Raw genomic sequence first — 14,176 nt, forward strand, 5'->3', positions numbered from 1 at the left:
GAATGGTATTGGAGGCCTGCTGTGGAAGCTACATGGGACACCAGATATGGCTGAAAATATGAAAAAACTTAGACCGCGGACCTTAAGTTTTTGCCAAAAAATGAAAAATTTTAAAAACACTCAAAACCTTTAGGAAATTATTCCTTTAGCATCCAGCATAACATCCTAGTTAAAAGGAATGGTATTGGAGGCCTGCTGCGGAAGCTACATGGGACACCAGATATGGCTGAAAATAGGAAAAAACTTAGACCGCGGACCTTAAGTTTTTGCCAAAAAATGAAAAATTTTAAAAACACTCAAAACCTTTAGGAAATTATTCCTTTAGCATCCAGCATAACATCCTAGTTAAAAGGAATGGTATTGGAGGCCTGCTGCGGAAGCTACATGGGACACCAGATATGGCTGAAAATATGAAAAAACTTAGACCGCGGACGTAAAGTTTTTGCCAAAAAATAAAAAATTTTAAAAACACTTAAAACCTTTAGGAAATTATTCCTTTAGCATCCAGCATAACATCCTAGTTAAAAGGAATGGTATTGGAGGCCTGCTGCGGAAGCTACATGGGACACCAGATATGGCTGAAAATAGGAAAAAACTTAGACCGCGGACCTTAAGTTTTTGCCAAAAAATGAAAACTTTTAAAAACACTCAAAACCTTTAGGAAATTATTCCTTTAGCATCCAGCATAACATCCTAGTTAAAAGGAATGGTATTGGAGGCCTGCTGCGGAGACTACATGGTATACCAGATATGGCTGAAAATATGAAAAAACTTAGACCACGGACCTTAAGTTTTTGCCAAAAAATGAAAACTTTTAAAAACACTCAAAACCTTTAGGAAATTATTCCTTTAGCATCCAGCATAACATCCTAGTTAAAAGGAATGGTATTGGAGGCCTGCTGCGGAAGCTACATGGGACACCAGATATGGCTGAAAATATGAAAAAACTTAGACCGCGGACCTTAAGTTTTTGCCAAAAAATGAAAAATTTTAAAAACACTCAAAACCTTTAGGAAATTATTCCTTTAGCATCCAGCATAACATCCTAGTTAAAAGGAATGGTATTGGAGGCCTGCTGCGGAAGCTACATGGGACACCAGATATGGCTGAAAATATGAAAAAACTTAGACCGCGGACCTTAAGTTTTTGCCAAAAAATGAAAAATTTTAAAAACACTCAAAACCTTTAAGAAATTATTCCTTTAGCATCCAGCATAACATCCTAGTTAAAAGGAATGGTATTGGAGGCCTGCTTTGGAGACTACAAGGTATACCAGATATGGCTGAAAATATGAAAAAACTTAGACCGCGGACCTTAAGTTTTTGCCAAAAAATGAAAAATTTTAAAAACACTCAAAACCTTTAGGAAATTATTCCTTTAGCATCCAGCATAACATCCTAGTTAAAAGGAATGGTATTGGAGGCCTGCTGCGGAAGCTACATGGGACACCAGATATGGCTGAAAATATGAAAAAACTTAGACCGCGGACCTTAAGTTTTTGCCAAAAAATGAAAAATTTTAAAAACACTCAAAACCTTTAAGAAATTATTCCTTTAGCATCCAGCATAACATCCTAGTTAAAAGGAATGGTATTGGAGGCCTGCTTTGGAGACTACAAGGTATACCAGATATGGCTGAAAATATGAAAAAACTTAGACCGCGGACGTAAAGTTTTTGCCAAAAAATAAAAAATTTTAAAAACACTTAAAACCTTTAGGAAATTATTCCTTTAGCATCCAGCATAACATCCTAGTTAAAAGGAATGGTATTGGAGGCCTGCTGCGGAAGCTACATGGGACACCAGATATGGCTGAAAATAGGAAAAAACTTAGACCGCGGACCTTAAGTTTTTGCCAAAAAATGAAAAATTTTAAAAACACTCAAAACCTTTAGGAAATTATTCCTTTAGCATCCAGCATAACATCCTAGTTAAAAGGAATGGTATTGGAGGCCTGCTGCAGAAGCTACATGGGACACCAGATATGGCTGAAAATATGAAAAAACTTAGACCGCGGACCTTAAGTTTTTGCCAAAAAATGAAAAATTTTAAAAACACTCAAAACCTTTAGGAAATTATTCCTTTAGCATCCAGCATAACATCCTAGTTAAAAGGAATGGTATTGGAGGCCTGCTGTGGAAGCTACATGGGACACCAGATATGGCTGAAAATATGAAAAAACTTAGACCGCGGACCTTAAGTTTTTGCCAAAAAATGAAAAATTTTAAAAACACTCAAAACCTTTAGGAAATTATTCCTTTAGCATCCAGCATAACATCCTAGTTAAAAGGAATGGTATTGGAGGCCTGCTGCGGAAGCTACATGGGACACCAGATATGGCTGAAAATATGAAAAAACTTAGACCGCGGACCTTAAGTTTTTGCCAAAAAATGAAAAATTTTAAAAACACTCAAAACCTTTAAGAAATTATTCCTTTAGCATCCAGCATAACATCCTAGTTAAAAGGAATGGTATTGGAGGCCTGCTTTGGAGACTACAAGGTATACCAGATATGGCTGAAAATATGAAAAAACTTAGACCGCGGACCTTAAGTTTTTGCCAAAAAATGAAAAATTTTAAAAACACTCAAAACCTTTAGGAAATTATTCCTTTAGCATCCAGCATAACATCCTAGTTAAAAGGAATGGTATTGGAGGCCTGCTGTGGAAGCTACATGGGACACCAGATATGGCTGAAAATATGAAAAAACTTAGACCGCGGACCTTAAGTTTTTGCCAAAAAATGAAAAATTTTAAAAACACTCAAAACCTTTAGGAAATTATTCCTTTAGCATCCAGCATAACATCCTAGTTAAAAGGAATGGTATTGGAGGCCTGCTGCGGAAGCTACATGGGACACCAGATATGGCTGAAAATATGAAAAAACTTAGACCGCGGACGTAAAGTTTTTGCCAAAAAATAAAAATTTTTAAAAACACTTAAAACCTTTAGGAAATTATTCCTTTAGCATCCAGCATAACATCCTAGTTAAAAGGAATGGTATTGGAGGCCTGCTGCGGAAGCTACATGGGACACCAGATATGGCTGAAAATAGGAAAAAACTTAGACCGCGGACCTTAAGTTTTTGCCAAAAAATGAAAACTTTTAAAAACACTCAAAACCTTTAGGAAATTATTCCTTTAGCATCCAGCATAACATCCTAGTTAAAAGGAATGGTATTGGAGGCCTGCTGCGGAGACTACATGGTATACCAGATATGGCTGAAAATATGAAAAAACTTAGACCACGGACCTTAAGTTTTTGCCAAAAAATGAAAACTTTTAAAAACACTCAAAACCTTTAGGAAATTATTCCTTTAGCATCCAGCATAACATCCTAGTTAAAAGGAATGGTATTGGAGGCCTGCTGCGGAAGCTACATGGGACACCAGATATGGCTGAAAATATGAAAAAACTTAGACCGCGGACCTTAAGTTTTTGCCAAAAAATGAAAAATTTTAAAAACACTCAAAACCTTTAGGAAATTATTCCTTTAGCATCCAGCATAACATCCTAGTTAAAAGGAATGGTATTGGAGGCCTGCTGCGGAAGCTACATGGGACACCAGATATGGCTGAAAATATGAAAAAACTTAGACCGCGGACCTTAAGTTTTTGCCAAAAAATGAAAAATTTTAAAAACACTCAAAACCTTTAGGAAATTATTCCTTTAGCATCCAGCATAACATCCTAGTTAAAAGGAATGGTATTGGAGGCCTGCTGCGGAAGCTACATGGGACACCAGATATGGCTGAAAATAGGAAAAAACTTAGACCGCGGACCTTAAGTTTTTGCCAAAAAATGAAAAATTTTAAAAACACTCAAAACCTTTAGGAAATTATTCCTTTAGCATCCAGCATAACATCCTAGTTAAAAGGAATGGTATTGGAGGCCTGCTGTGGAAGCTACATGGGACACCAGATATGGCTGAAAATATGAAAAAACTTAGACCGCGGACCTTAAGTTTTTGCCAAAAAATGAAAAATTTTAAAAACACTCAAAACCTTTAGGAAATTATTCCTTTAGCATCCAGCATAACATCCTAGTTAAAAGGAATGGTATTGGAGGCCTGCTGCGGAAGCTACATGGGACACCAGATATGGCTGAAAATATGAAAAAACTTAGACCGCGGACCTTAAGTTTTTGCCAAAAAATGAAAAATTTTAAAAACACTCAAAACCTTTAAGAAATTATTCCTTTAGCATCCAGCATAACATCCTAGTTAAAAGGAATGGTATTGGAGGCCTGCTTTGGAGACTACAAGGTATACCAGATATGGCTGAAAATATGAAAAAACTTAGACCGCGGACCTTAAGTTTTTGCCAAAAAATGAAAAATTTTAAAAACACTCAAAACCTTTAGGAAATTATTCCTTTAGCATCCAGCATAACATCCTAGTTAAAAGGAATGGTATTGGAGGCCTGCTGTGGAAGCTACATGGGACACCAGATATGGCTGAAAATATGAAAAAACTTAGACCGCGGACCTTAAGTTTTTGCCAAAAAATGAAAAATTTTAAAAACACTCAAAACCTTTAAGAAATTATTCCTTTAGCATCCAGCATAACATCCTAGTTAAAAGGAATGGTATTGGAGGCCTGCTTTGGAGACTACAAGGTATACCAGATATGGCTGAAAATATGAAAAAACTTAGACCGCGGACCTTAAGTTTTTGCCAAAAAATGAAAAATTTTAAAAACACTCAAAACCTTTAGGAAATTATTCCTTTAGCATCCAGCATAACATCCTAGTTAAAAGGAATGGTATTGGAGGCCTGCTTTGGAGACTACATGGTATACCAGATATGGCTGAAAATATGAAAAAACTTAGACCGCGGACCTTAAGTTTTTGCCAAAAAATGAAAAATTTTAAAAACACTCAAAACCTTTAGGAAATTATTCCTTTAGCATCCAGCATAACATCCTAGTTAAAAGGAATGGTATTGGAGGCCTGCTGCGGAAGCTACATGGGACACCAGATATGGCTGAAAATATGAAAAAACTTAGACCGCGGACGTAAAGTTTTTGCCAAAAAATAAAAATTTTTAAAAACACTTAAAACCTTTAGGAAATTATTCCTTTAGCATCCAGCATAACATCCTAGTTAAAAGGAATGGTATTGGAGGCCTGCTGCGGAAGCTACATGGGACACCAGATATGGCTGAAAATATGAAAAAACTTAGACCGCGGACCTTAAGTTTTTGCCAAAAAATGAAAAATTTTAAAAACACTCAAAACCTTTAGGAAATTATTCCTTTAGCATCCAGCATAACATCCTAGTTAAAAGGAATGGTATTGGAGGCCTGCTGCGGAAGCTACATGGGACACCAGATATGGCTGAAAATAGGAAAAAACTTAGACCGCGGACCTTAAGTTTTTGCCAAAAAATAAAAATTTTTAAAAACACTCAAAACCTTTAGGAAATTATTCCTTTAGAATCCAGCATAACATCCTAGTTAAAAGGAATGGTATTGGAGGCCTGCTGTGGAAGCTACATGGGACACCAGATATGGCTGAAAATATGAAAAAACTTAGACCGCGGACCTTAAGTTTTTGCCAAAAAATGAAAAATTTTAAAAACACTCAAAACCTTTAGGAAATTATTCCTTTAGCATCCAGCATAACATCCTAGTTAAAAGGAATGGTATTGGAGGCCTGCTGCGGAAGCTACATGGGACACCAGATATGGCTGAAAATATGAAAAAACTTAGACCGCGGACCTTAAGTTTTTGCCAAAAAATGAAAAATTTTAAAAACACTCAAAACCTTTAGGAAATTATTCCTTTAGCATCCAGCATAACATCCTAGTTAAAAAGAATGGTATTGGAGGCCTGCTGCGGAAGCTACATGGTATACCAGATATGGCTGAAAATATGAAAAAACTTAGACCGCGGACCTTAAGTTTTTGCCAAAAAATGAAAAATTTTAAAAACACTCAAAACCTTTAGGAAATTATTCCTTTAGCATCCAGCATAACATCCTAGTTAAAAGGAATGGTATTGGAGGCCTGCTTTGAAGACTACATGGTATACCAGATATGGCTGAAAATATGAAAAAACTTAGACCGCGGACCTTAAGTTTTTGCCAAAAAATGAAAAATTTTAAAAACACTCAAAACCTTTAGGAAATTATTCCTTTAGCATCCAGCATAACATCCTAGTTAAAAAGAATGGTATTGGAGGCCTGCTGCGGAAGCTACATGGGACACCAGATATGGCTGAAAATATGAAAAAACTTAGACCGCGGACCTTAAGTTTTTGCCAAAAAATGAAAAATTTTAAAAACACTCAAAACCTTTAGGAAATTATTCCTTTAGCATCCAGCATAACATCCTAGTTAAAAGGAATGGTATTGGAGGCCTGCTGCGGAAGCTACATGGGACACCAGATATGGCTGAAAATAGGAAAAAACTTAGACCGCGGACCTTAAGTTTTTGCCAAAAAATGAAAAATTTTAAAAACACTAAAAACCTTTATGAAATTATTCCTTTAGCATCCAGCATAACATCCTAGTGAAAAGGAATGGTATTGGAGGCCTGCTTTGGAGACTACATGGTATACCAGATATGGCTGAAAATATGAAAAAACTTAGACCGCGGACCTTAAGTTTTTGCCAAAAAATGAAAACTTTTAAAAACACTCAAAACCTTTAGGAAATTATTCCTTTAGCATCCAGCATAACATCCTAGTTAAAAGGAATGGTATTGGAGGCCTGCTGCGGAAGCTACATGGGACACCAGATATGGTTGAAAATATGAAAAAACTTAGACCGCGGACCTTAAGTTTTTGCCAAAAAATGAAAAATTTTAAAAACACTCAAAACCTTTAGGAAATTATTCCTTTAGCATCCAGCATAACATCCTAGTTAAAAGGAATGGTATTGGAGGCCTGCTTTGGAGACTACAAGGTATACCAGATATGGCTGAAAATATGAAAAAACTTAGACCGCGGACCTTAAGTTTTTGCCAAAAAATGAAAAATTTTAAAAACACTCAAAACCTTTAGGAAATTATTCCTTTAGCATCCAGCATAACATCCTAGTTAAAAGGAATGGTATTGGAGGCCTGCTGTGGAAGCTACATGGGACACCAGATATGGCTGAAAATATGAAAAAACTTAGACTGCGGACCTTAAGTTTTTGCCAAAAAATGAAAAATTTTAAAAACACTCAAAACCTTTAGGAAATTATTCCTTTAGCATCCAGCATAACATCCTAGTTAAAAGGAATGGTATTGGAGGCCTGCTGCGGAAGCTACATGGGACACCAGATATGGCTGAAAATATGAAAAAACTTAGACCGCGGACCTTAAGTTTTTGCCAAAAAATGAAAAATTTTAAAAACACTCAAAACCTTTAGGAAATTATTCCTTTAGCATCCAGCATAACATCCTAGTTAAAAGGAATGGTATTGGAGGCCTGCTGCGGAAGCTACATGGGACACCAGATATGGCTGAAAATATGAAAAAACTTAGACCGCGGACCTTAAGTTTTTGCCAAAAAATGAAAAATTTTAAAAACACTCAAAACCTTTAGGAAATTATTCCTTTAGCATCCAGCATAACATCCTAGTTAAAAGGAATGGTATTGGAGGCCTGCTGCGGAAGCTACATGGGACACCAGATATGGCTGAAAATATGAAAAAACTTAGACCGCGGACCTTAAGTTTTTGCCAAAAAATGAAAAATTTTAAAAACACTCAAAACCTTTAGGAAATTATTCCTTTAGCATCCAGCATAACATCCTAGTTAAAAGGAATGGTATTGGAGGCCTGCTGCGGAAGCTACATGGGACACCAGATATGGCTGAAAATATGAAAAAACTTAGACCGCGGACGTAAAGTTTTTGCCAAAAAATAAAAATTTTTAAAAACACTTAAAACCTTTAGGAAATTATTCCTTTAGCATCCAGCATAACATCCTAGTTAAAAGGAATGGTATTGGAGCCCTGCTGCGGAAGCTACATGGGACACCAGATATGGCTGAAAATAGGAAAAAACTTAGACCGCGGACCTTAAGTTTTTGCCAAAAAATGAAAAATTTTAAAAACACTCAAAACCTTTAGGAAATTATTCCTTTAGCATCCAGCATAACATCCTAGTTAAAAGGAATGGTATTGGAGGCCTGCTGCGGAAGCTACATGGGACACCAGATATGGCTGAAAATATGAAAAAACTTAGACCGCGGACGTAAAGTTTTTGCCAAAAAATAAAATTTTTTAAAAACACTTAAAACCTTTAGGAAATTATTCCTTTAGCATCCAGCATAACATCCTAGTTAAAAGGAATGGTATTGGAGGCCTGCTGCGGAAGCTACATGGGACACCAGATATGGCTGAAAATAGGAAAAAACTTAGACCGCGGACCTTAAGTTTTTGCCAAAAAATGAAAACTTTTAAAAACACTCAAAACCTTTAGGAAATTATTCCTTTAGCATCCAGCATAACATCCTAGTTAAAAGGAATGGTATTGGAGGCCTGCTGCGGAAGCTACATGGGACACCAGATATGGCTGAAAATATGAAAAAACTTAGACCGCGGACGTAAAGTTTTTGCCAAAAAATAAAAATTTTTAAAACACTTAAAACCTTTAGGAAATTATTCCTTTAGCATCCAGCATAACATCCTAGTTAAAAGGAATGGTATTGGAGGCCTGCTGTGGAAGCTACATGGGACACCAGATATGGCTGAAAATATGAAAAAACTTACACCGCGGACCTTAAGTTTTTGCCAAAAAATAAAAAATTTTTAAAAACACTCAAAACCTTTAGGAAATTATTCCTTTAGAATCCAGCATAACATCCTAGTTAAAAGGAATGGTATTGGAGGCCTGCTGTGGAAGCTACATGGTATACCAGATATGGCTGAAAATATGAAAAAACTTAGACCGCGGACCTTAAGTTTTTGCCAAAAAATGAAAAATTTTAAAAACACTCAAAACCTTTAGGAAATTATTCCTTTAGCATCCAGCATAACATCCTAGTTAAAAGGAATGGTATTGGAGGCCTGCTGCGGAAGCTACATGGGACACCAGATATGGCTGAAAATATGAAAAAACTTAGACCGCGGACCTTAAGTTTTTGCCAAAAAATGAAAAATTTTAAAAACACTCAAAACCTTTAGGAAATTATTCCTTTAGCATCCAGCATAACATCCTAGTTAAAAGGAATGGTATTGGAGGCCTGCTGCGGAAGCTACATGGGACACCAGATATGGCTGAAAATAGGAAAAAACTTAGACCGCGGACCTTAAGTTTTTGCCAAAAAATGAAAAATTTTAAAAACACTCAAAACCTTTAGGAAATTATTCCTTTAGCATCCAGCATAACATCCTAGTTAAAAGGAATGGTATTGGAGGCCTGCTGCGGAAGCTACATGGGACACCAGATATGGCTGAAAATATGAAAAAACTTAGACCGCGGACCTCAAGTTTTTGCCAAAAAATGAAAAATTTTAAAAACACTCAAAACCTTTAGGAAATTATTCCTTTAGCATCCAGCATAACATCCTAGTTAAAAGGAATGGTATTGGAGGCCTGCTTTGGAGACTACAAGGTATACCAGATATGGCTGAAAATATGAAAAAACTTAGACCGCGGACCTTAAGTTTTTGCCAAAAAATGAAAAATTTTAAAAACACTCAAAACCTTTAGGAAATTATTCCTTTAGCATCCAGCATAACATCCTAGTTAAAAAGAATGGTATTGGAGGCCTGCTGTGGAAGCTACATGGGACACCAGATATGGCTGAAAATATGAAAAAACTTAGACCGCGGACCTTAAGTTTTTGCCAAAAAATGAAAAATTTTAAAAACACTCAAAACCTTTAGGAAATTATTCCTTTAGCATCCAGCATAACATCCTAGTTAAAAGGAATGGTATTGGAGGCCTGCTTTGGAGACTACAAGGTATACCAGATATGGCTGAAAATATGAAAAAACTTAGACCGCGGACCTTAAGTTTTTGCCAAAAAATGAAAAATTTTAAAAACAGTCAAAACCTTTAGGAAATTATTCCTTTAGCATCCAGCATAACATCCTAGTTAAAAGGAATGGTATTGGAGGCCTGCTTTGGAGACTACATGGTATACCAGATATGGCTGAAAATATGAAAAAACTTAGACCGCGGACCTTAAGTTTTTGCCAAAAAATGAAAAATTTTAAAAACACTCAAAACCTTTAGGAAATTATTCCTTTAGCATCCAGCATAACATCCTAGTTAAAAGGAATGGTATTGGAGGCCTGCTGCGGAAGCTACATGGGACAACAGATATGGCTGAAAATATGAAAAAACTTACACCGCGGACCTTAAGTTTTTGCCAAAAAATAAACTTTTTTAAAAACACTCAAAACCTTTAGGAAATTATTCCTTTAGAATCCAGCATAACATCCTAGTTAAAAGGAATGGTATTGGAGGCCTGCTGTGGAAGCTACATGGGACACCAGATATGGCTGAAAATATGAAAAAACTTAGACCGCGGACCTTAAGTTTTTGCCAAAAAATGAAAAATTTTAAAAACACTCAAAACCTTTAGGAAATTATTCCTTTAGCATCCAGCATAACATCCTAGTTAAAAGGAATGGTATTGGAGGCCTGCTTTGGAGACTACATGGTATACCAGATATGGCTGAAAATATGAAAAAACTTAGACCGCGGACCTTAAGTTTTTGCCAAAAAATGAAAAATTTTAAAAACACTCAAAACCTTTAGGAAATTATTCCTTTAGCATCCAGCATAACATCCTAGTTAAAAGGAATGGTATTGGAGGCCTGCTGCGGAAGCTACATGGGACACCAGATATGGCTGAAAATATGAAAAAACTTAGACCGCGGACGTAAAGTTTTTGCCAAAAAATAAAAATTTTTAAAACACTTAAAACCTTTAGGAAATTATTCCTTTAGCATCCAGCATAACATCCTAGTTAAAAGGAATGGTATTGGAGGCCTGCTGTGGAAGCTACATGGGACACCAGATATGGCTGAAAATATGAAAAAACTTACACCGCGGACCTTAAGTTTTTGCCAAAAAATAAAAAATTTTAAAAACACTCAAAACCTTTAGGAAATTATTCCTTTAGCATCCAGCATAACATCCTAGTTAAAAGGAATGGTATTGGAGGCCTGCTTTGGAGACTACATGGTATACCAGATATGGCTGAAAATATGAAAAAACTTAGACCGCGGACCTTAAGTTTTTGCCAAAAAATGAAAAATTTTAAAAACACTCAAAACCTTTAGGAAATTATTCCTTTAGCATCCAGCATAACATCCTAGTTAAAAGGAATGGTATTGGAGGCCTGCTGCGGAAGCTACATGGGACACCAGATATGGCTGAAAATATGAAAAAACTTAGACCGCAGACCTTAAGTTTTTGCTGAAAAATGAAAAATTTTTAAAACACTCAAAACCTTTAGGAAATTATTCCTTTAGCATCCAGCATAACATCCTAGTTAAAAAGAATGGTATTGGAGGCCTGCTGTGGAAGCTACATGGGACACCAGATATGGCTGAAAATATGAAAAAACTTAGACCGCGGACCTTAAGTTTTTGCCAAAAAATGAAAAATTTTAAAAACACTCAAAACCTTTAGGAAATTATTCCTTTAGCATCCAGCATAACATCCTAGTTAAAAGGAATGGTATTGGAGGCCTGCTGTGGAAGCTACATGGGACACCAGATATGGCTGAAAATATGAAAAAACTTAGACCGCGGACCTTAAGTTTTTGCCAAAAAATGAAAAATTTTAAAAACACTCAAAACCTTTAGGAAATTATTCCTTTAGCATCCAGCATAACATCCTAGTTAAAAGGAATGGTATTGGAGGCCTGCTTTGGAGACTACAAGGTATACCAGATATGGCTGAAAATATGAAAAAACTTAGACCGCGGACCTTAAGTTTTTGCCAAAAAATGAAAAATTTTAAAAACACTCAAAACCTTTAGGAAATTATTCCTTTAGCATCCAGCATAACATCCTAGTTAAAAGGAATGGTATTGGAGGCCTGCTGCGGAAGCTACATGGGACACCAGATATGGCTGAAAATATGAAAAAACTTACACCGCGGACCTTAAGTTTTTGCCAAAAAATAAAAATTTTTAAAAACACTCAAAACCTTTAGGAAATTATTCCTTTAGAATCCAGCATAACATCCTAGTTAAAAGGAATGGTATTGGAGGCCTGCTGTGGAAGCTACATGGTATACCAGATATGGCTGAAAATATGAAAAAACTTAGACCGCGGACCTTAAGTTTTTGCCAAAAAATAAAAAATTTTAAAAACACTCAAAACCTTTAGGAAATTATTCCTTTAGCATCCAGCATAACATCCTAGTTAAAAAGAATGGTATTGGAGGCCTGCTGCGGAAGCTACATGGGACACCAGATACGGCTGAAAATATGAAAAAACTTAGACCGCGGACCTTAAGTTTTTGCCAAAAAATGAAAAATTTTAAAAACACTCAAAACCTTTAGGAAATTATTCCTTTAGCATCCAGCATAACATCCTAGTTAAAAGGAATGGTATTGGAGGCCTGCTTTGGAGACTACATGGTATACCAGATATGGCTGAAAATATGAAAAAACTTAGACCGCGGACCTTAAGTTTTTGCCAAAAAATGAAAAATTTTAAAAACACTCAAAACCTTTAGGAAATTATTCCTTTAGCATCCAGCATAACATCCTAGTTAAAAAGAATGGTATTGGAGGCCTGCTGTGGAAGCTACATGGGACACCAGATATGGCTGAAAATATGAAAAAACTTAGACCGCGGACCTTAAGTTTTTGCCAAAAAATGAAAAATTTTAAAAACACTCAAAACCTTTAGGAAATTATTCCTTTAGCATCCAGCATAACATCCTAGTTAAAAGGAATGGTATTGGAGGCCTGCTGCGGAAGCTACATGGGACACCAGATATGGCTGAAAATATGAAAAAACTTAGACCGCGGACCTTAAGTTTTTGCCAAAAAATGAAAAATTTTAAAAACACTCAAAACCTTTAGGAAATTATTCCTTTAGCATCCAGCATAACATCCTAGTTAAAAGGAATGGTATTGGAGGCCTGCTGCGGAAGCTACATGGGACACCAGATATGGCTGAAAATATGAAAAAACTTACACCGCGGACCTTAAGTTTTTGACAAAAAATAAAAAATTTTAAAAACACTCAAAACCTTTAGGAAATTATTCCTTTAGCATCCAGCATAACATCCTAGTTAAAAGGAATGGTATTGGAGGCCTGCTGTGGAAGCTACATGGGACACCAGATATGGCTGAAAATATGAAAAAACTTAGACCGCGGACCTTAAGTTTTTGCCAAAAAATGAAAAATTTTAAAAATACTCAAAACCTTTAGGAAATTATTCCTTTAGCATCCAGCATAACATCCTAGTTAAAAGGAATGGTATTGGAGGCCTGCTTTGGAGACTACATGGTATACCAGATATGGCTGAAAATATGAAAAAACTTAGACCGCGGACCTTAAGTTTTTGCCAAAAAATGAAAATTTTTAAAAACACTCAAAACCTTTAGGAAATTATTCCTTTAGCATCCAGCATAACATCCTAGTTAAAAGGAATGGTATTGGAGGCCTGCTGCGGAAGCTACATGGGACACCAGATATGGCTGAAAATATGAAAAAACTTAGACCGCGGACCTCAAGTTTTTGCCAAAAAATGAAAAATTTTAAAAACACTCAAAACCTTTAGGAAATTATTCCTTTAGCATCCAGCATAACATCCTAGTTAAAAGGAATGGTATTGGAGGCCTGCTTTGGAGACTACAAGGTATACCAGATATGGCTGAAAATATGAAAAAACTTAGACCGCGGACCTTAAGTTTTTGCCAAAAAATGAAAAATTTTAAAAACACTCAAAACCTTTAGGAAATTATTCCTTTAGCATCCAGCATAACATCCTAGTTAAAAGGAATGGTATTGGAGGCCTGCTGCGGAAGCTACATGGGACACCAGATATGGCTGAAAATATGAAAAAACTTAGACCGCGGACCTTAAGTTTTTGCCAAAAAATGAAAAATTTTAAAAACACTCAAAACCTTTAGGAAATTATTCCTTTAGCATCCAGCATAACATCCTAGTTAAAAGGAATGGTATTGGAGGCCTGCTGCGGAAGCTACATGGGACACCAGATATGGCTGAAAATATGAAAAAACTTACACCGCGGACCTTAAGTTTTTGCCAA

This window comes from Spea bombifrons, chromosome 10, assembly GCF_027358695.1.
Source record: "Spea bombifrons isolate aSpeBom1 chromosome 10, aSpeBom1.2.pri, whole genome shotgun sequence".
In the NCBI taxonomy this organism is placed as follows: domain Eukaryota; kingdom Metazoa; phylum Chordata; class Amphibia; order Anura; family Pelobatidae; genus Spea; species Spea bombifrons.